Raw genomic sequence first — 6,000 nt, forward strand, 5'->3', positions numbered from 1 at the left:
ATAAATGACTTCATTCAGGTCTGTCTTCAGAAAGAGAATAATATGACATTGTGATAGAGGTTGGGACACAAAAAGTACTACTCTTTAAAAATAAAGGGTTTCAGTCATGTAACTACTAGACAATATAAAGCATCAATGTGAATTAGTAGAGAAAACAAGTTCTACCAGTAGAAAATCAAGTTTTTCTAGGAAAGAATTTTTTGTCTACATCTGGATGACTCACACAAAGAACTCAAGCTTCTGCAACTGTTTATTTTGAAGTTACATGTTCATAATTATTAATCATCAACATTAGACAAGAGAGGGACCTTAGAAATAAATGCACATGTAGGAAATGTCCAGAAAAGCGCTGTCCAATAGAACTTTCTTTGGTGGTAGAAAAGTGTTCTCTCCCTGTGTCCAACACAGCAGCCCCCAGCCATATGTGGTTCAGGGGGCCACTGAAATGTGCCTAAAGAACTAAAGAACTGAACTTCTAACTTCATCCAGTTGTAAGCAGCTTTGGGCAGGAAAGAACTCTCTGCAGGAGGTTCATTTTGTCTTGGCACTTTAAGGCTTCCTTGGTGACTAAGTGGTTAAGAATTCGCCTGCCAAAGCAGGGGACTTAAGAGATGTGGGTTTGATCCCTGGGTTGGGAAGATCTCCTGGAGAAGGAAATGACAACCTGTTCCAGTGTTCTTGCCTGGGAAACCCCAGGGACAGGGAAGCCTGTCAGGCTACAGCCCAGGGGGGGTTCACAAAAGAGTCAGACTTGACTTAGCAAATAAACAACAACCTTAAACCCAGCACCCCCAAGTTCTACTTATCTCCAGCCCAAGCACATCTTTCATATCTTTTGATCATAATAATTTGCCTAACTTGTCGGTTTTTCCATTGATCAAAGAAGTAGAAATAAAGATAAGTAATTAACAAATGGCCAGATCTCTTCACTAGCTTCCCCTTCAGTAACCTCAGTGAACAAACCACGTTATCAAACTGTATGAGCAATATAGCATCTGGGGGAAGATCACAAGGAGTCGACAAGCCTGCACACAGTGGGGGATGGCAATGACTCTGACCCCCCGTCTCATTGATCAACTGAGATTATTTCCCTTTTTCCCATTAAAAACTTTCATGGCCAAGCAGAATCTTCAGAGATGGATTCTGGGGGACACTGAGTCCACCATCACCCCAGATTTCCAAAAAGCAACTTTACTTTCTACCAACATTTGCCTCTATTTCAGGTATTGATTTTTAAGCAACAAGCAACCAGACCTGAGTTTAGTAACATAGTTATGACCCATGGCTACAATATTAGATGCTTTGTTGAGTGAAGAATATTTGGAAATTTTTCTTTTGTTTTTATTTTTAAGGAAGACAGTAACAACAAAATTGGGGGATAGAAAAGAACCAATTTTCCCATAAGGAAAAGCCTGGTTCTACTGTTAATTTTTTTTTTTTAAAAACTGAATTTTCCAGTTTGTTTTAGTGAAGACAATTTTAAAAGAATGTCTTATTCATCTACACTTAAGAATTAATTAGGGACTTCCCTGGTGGTCCAATGGTTAAGAATCTGCCTGCCAATGCAGGAGATAAAGGGTCGATCCCTGTTCTGGGAAGTTTCCACATGCCACAGGACAACTAAGCCCCAAGCACCCCAACTGATGAACCCCGTGCCTAGAGCCCACGCTCTGCGACAAGAGAAGCAACCACCATGAGAAGCCTTCACACTGCAGCTGGAGAGCAGCCCCCGCTGGCCTCAACTAAAGAAAGCCCAGGTGCAGCAACAAAGACCCAATACAGCCAAAACTAAGTAAATATAATTTTTTAAAAAATAAGTAATATATATTATGAAGTTTGAATTAATTTATTTATGCTTAGAGGTAGTATTAATTGTTTTACACTGACCAGACACTTATTGAATACCAGAAAACTAAGGTCTTGCTTTTTTTTTTTTTCACATCTCTACATTTTCACTGCAAGCATGGATTTCAAGGAGGCTAATTTTGACTAAGTATACTTTCTTTTAAACTGTGAATTCTGTGGAACTCTTAATAAATTCTAAACAAACTCCAAAATTCCTATTCCTTCTAGAATATTTTACTTTGCAGTAGGTATTGTTTTCCCTAATATCAGAATTTTTATCAGTCAAGTAACAGCCTCAAAACTTGTGGTCTACCATATTTTGAACCTCCATGTAGGATAAGTTTCTGATTTATTTTTTAAAAAAGATACATTTCACTATGCAAACATATGGACTGTCTGGGTCTAATCCACAGCTTCAGTTTCCTTGATGAACAGAACATGTCTGAAGAGCAAGGAGGCTTCCCATGAAGCAGTATGAGTTCCTGGGCAATTCTTCTATCAGGGTTACTCCACTTGCATCTGGTAACTGCCTAACCCATCAGTCCTCAGGCATCACCCTCCATCACCATGATGATGAGACTTACCAGGCTGGACCACTCTCTTGCCAGTGCTGTTCCCATGATCTCACTCGTTTACTCATCTCCACCTGAGATAACCTTTCTTCTTCACCTTAATAACTTTGTGCTTCTTCCTAACTCCTGGCATTTAGACTTACTCTTCATTCTAGAATGAATTCTCAAAATTCTTCCCTCGTGGTACCCTGTCTGGCTCCTTTAACTATTCAGGTTTTAAATCAAACAGCACTTCCTCTGTATGGCATGCCTGATCTCCTAACACTCTCCCCCCATTTCCAATAGTCATGTTGCATCATCACTCCCCCTTGTGGAAGTTGTGTCTTTCCTTCTCAAGAATGATCATATTAGTAGATTTATCATCATGTTTACTGACCCATCTTTCCCCAGTTCTGTTTGCCAAGTTGACCACTGGTTATGAAACCTAGCACAATAGCTACTATGTAGTGGGTGCCCGGGAGATAGTTGATTAAATTAAGATGTATTAAATTGTAACTGCTAATTAAGACTCATCAATTACAAGTGATATTTTTCAAATTAATTTCTCAAGTATATTCTGCTTGTCACATGAAACCTCTCACTGGGATTCTAAGTGGTGTAATGGAGGGAGATGGGTGGAAGGAATCATGGTACACCCACCCTTCTTGGAGGAGGAAAAAAGAGGCCAATATAACTGCAGTCTCCCCACTGTAGATGACCAAGTGCCATATCTAAGTACTTATGATCTGGAGGTTCAAACATTGTTCAGGATCATGGAATTTCTTACTAAAAATGCAAAACCCCTTTAATGGTGATTCTTCTCCAGCACTATATTAAGCCCTGAAAGCTAGAAAATGAAGAAGAGAAGATAACAGTTCCTGTCCTTGGGAAGGCTACATTTTAGCCTCATTTGCTCCTAATTGAAAATAATATATATAAATAATTTTTTTTTAATGTGGGGAAAGGGGGGAAGAAGGTGAGAGAGAAATTGCAAAAGACTAATTTTACCCACATCACTATTTTGTCTCAAATTGGCCCTGTAGAACATAAAATATGTGTAAAGACTCTGCCAAAGTAAATGGCTCATAGAGTGAGCATTTCTAAGAAAGTATTATGGCTCACTCTATCAATTTTATTGTAAATGTGTCTGCTTCCAGTACATTTCAGAGACAAATCTTGAATAAGCCGTGTGATCAGAAGGGCATTTTGATCTATAAGATCTTATCATTCTATAGATCTGTAAGATCTATAATTACACTCCTGAGGTTTCAGCCATTTCACACTTTTCATGCTGAGACTGTTGGGAGTCATATTGATTCAAAAGGGTATATAATTTCTCTTCTCAGTGTTTCTACATGAGACTTACATTTTTCTTAAAAATTGTATAACTGTGTAAGCTGCATTTTTCAATGAAAACACTGAAATAGCTTTCATTACTTTTTAACATTAAATATTCTATGAAGTATGGACAAATAATCCCTCTGTTTTTCCCTTGCCACCTAAGAAGCCTTTTCTTTTGCAGATTTTTATTTTTGCATTTAAAAGTCTTAATTATATTTAAATAGAGATCTCTTATGCACAACCCAAAATGTCCTAAAACTAGGAGGACATTTCCAGCTCCACACTGTACCTCATATATTCCATTAAACACGGAATGGTAGCCAACACCCTCAGCTGCTTAGGTGCAGGGTCTGGTCTCCCGCAGAACCCCGCCTCACAGTGCCAGCACACAGGTTACAGGATGCTAGTGAACTGGTTTTTTGTGATGAAAGTGAAAATGTTAGTCACTCAGTTGTGCCTGAGTCTTGCAATTCCTGCCAAGCTCTTCTGTACATGGAATTTCCCAGGCAAGAATGTTGGAATGGGTTGCCATTCCCTTCTCCAGGGGATCTTCCTGACCCAGGGATTGAACCCCTGTCTCCTGCATTGCAGGCAGATTCTTTACCATCTGAGCCACTAGGGAAGCCATAGCTGGCCTCTAAGTTGGACCCATTAGGGGAACCCTGGTAGCTATGGGTGTTCCCTTAGGGGATTTATCACTCCCTGCAGAGTCAAATGGAAAGTCAAGGGTGATGAGAATTCTCAGTCCCTTTTACCGCCCATACAGCTCACTGCCCTGTGCTCCCTTTCCACGCCTGCTCTCTGGGTTCTTTCTGTTAACTCAGGTGTGTCTTGGCCAGGGCTGATTCTGGAGTGATGCAATCTTCAGAGATGGTGAGTTTTTAGGACCCTTCTGCCTCATTTTGATCTACTCAAAATCAGGAAGCAGCACTAGATTCTGCAGGGGATAAAAATTAACAGAGTTTAAGATTAGACAGTGTAAGGACTTCCCTGATGATCCAGTGGTTAAGAATCTGTCTTTGAATGCAGGAAGGTGTAGGTTTGATGACCCCTGGTCAGGAACTAAGATCCCATATGCCACAATCAACTAAACCCACGCTGCAACCTCTGAAGCCTGATGCTCTAGAACTCGAGTGATACAACTAGAGAGCCCACTTGGTGCAACTAAGACCCAACACAGTCAAACAAATAAGGTAAATAATTTTTTTTTTAATTAAAAGAAAAAGTTTAGATGATCTAGATCAGAATTCCTGTCCTCTCTCTTTTATATCTACCAGGTTTAAGTCACTTAATCTTTTTGAACTTCTATTTCATTGATAATGTAAAATTGAGGATTGTTCCAAATCCTTAATCTAAGAGACTATACCTAAGTATTCTGTAAACACAGGCTTTCCTTGTGGCTCAGCTGGTAAAGAATCTACCTGCAATGTAGGAGACCTGGGTCCAATCCCTGAGTTGGGAAGATTCTCCTGGAGAAGGGAAAGGCTACCCACTCGGTATTCTGGTCTGGAGAATTCCATAGACTGTATAGTCCATGGGGTCGCAAAGAGTCAAACACGATTGAGCAGCTTTCACTTTCACTTTCATCCTGTAAACACCACATCATAAGACCATAAGTGATTCCTGCCTCAAATCTATTTAGAATGAGGCAAGGTGGAAAGAAAGAAGAAAGGAAGGAAGGAAAAAAATAGCTTGCACTACTATTGTTTGCAGAAGGGCACTATTGTTTGAGAAAGGCATGACAACCCACGCCGGTATTCTTGTCTGAGGAATCCCATGGACAGAGGAGCCTGAAGGGCTACAGATCTTGTGGCCGCACAGAGTCAGACATGACTGAAGTGACTTAGAATGCACCTATTGTTTTCACTCTGATAAATGCATCTGGGCGCTTTCCTGGTGGCTCAGTGTTAGAAGAATCCTCCTGCTAATGTAGGAGATATGGATTCAATCCCCGGATTGGTAATATCCCATGGAGAAGAAAATGGCAACCCATTCCATTATTCTTGCCTGGAAAATCCCATGGACAGAGGAGCCTACCAGGCAACAGTCCAACGGGGTTGCAAAGAGTCAGACACGACTTAGCAACTAAACAACAACAAATATACCTGGGAGTGTGAAAGGTGAAAGCCACTGGATGCTTTGTGGACAAACCTCCCACATGTCCGTGGACATATAGGAAACCTCATATCGGATCCTCATATGGGTCCCTTTTAAAAGACCATGGAAACCTCAGCAAAATGCCCCATTTTGAAAATGTTCTGTA

Source organism: Cervus elaphus, chromosome 7 (assembly GCF_910594005.1).
Source record: "Cervus elaphus chromosome 7, mCerEla1.1, whole genome shotgun sequence".
Classification (NCBI taxonomy): Eukaryota; Metazoa; Chordata; class Mammalia; order Artiodactyla; family Cervidae; genus Cervus; species Cervus elaphus.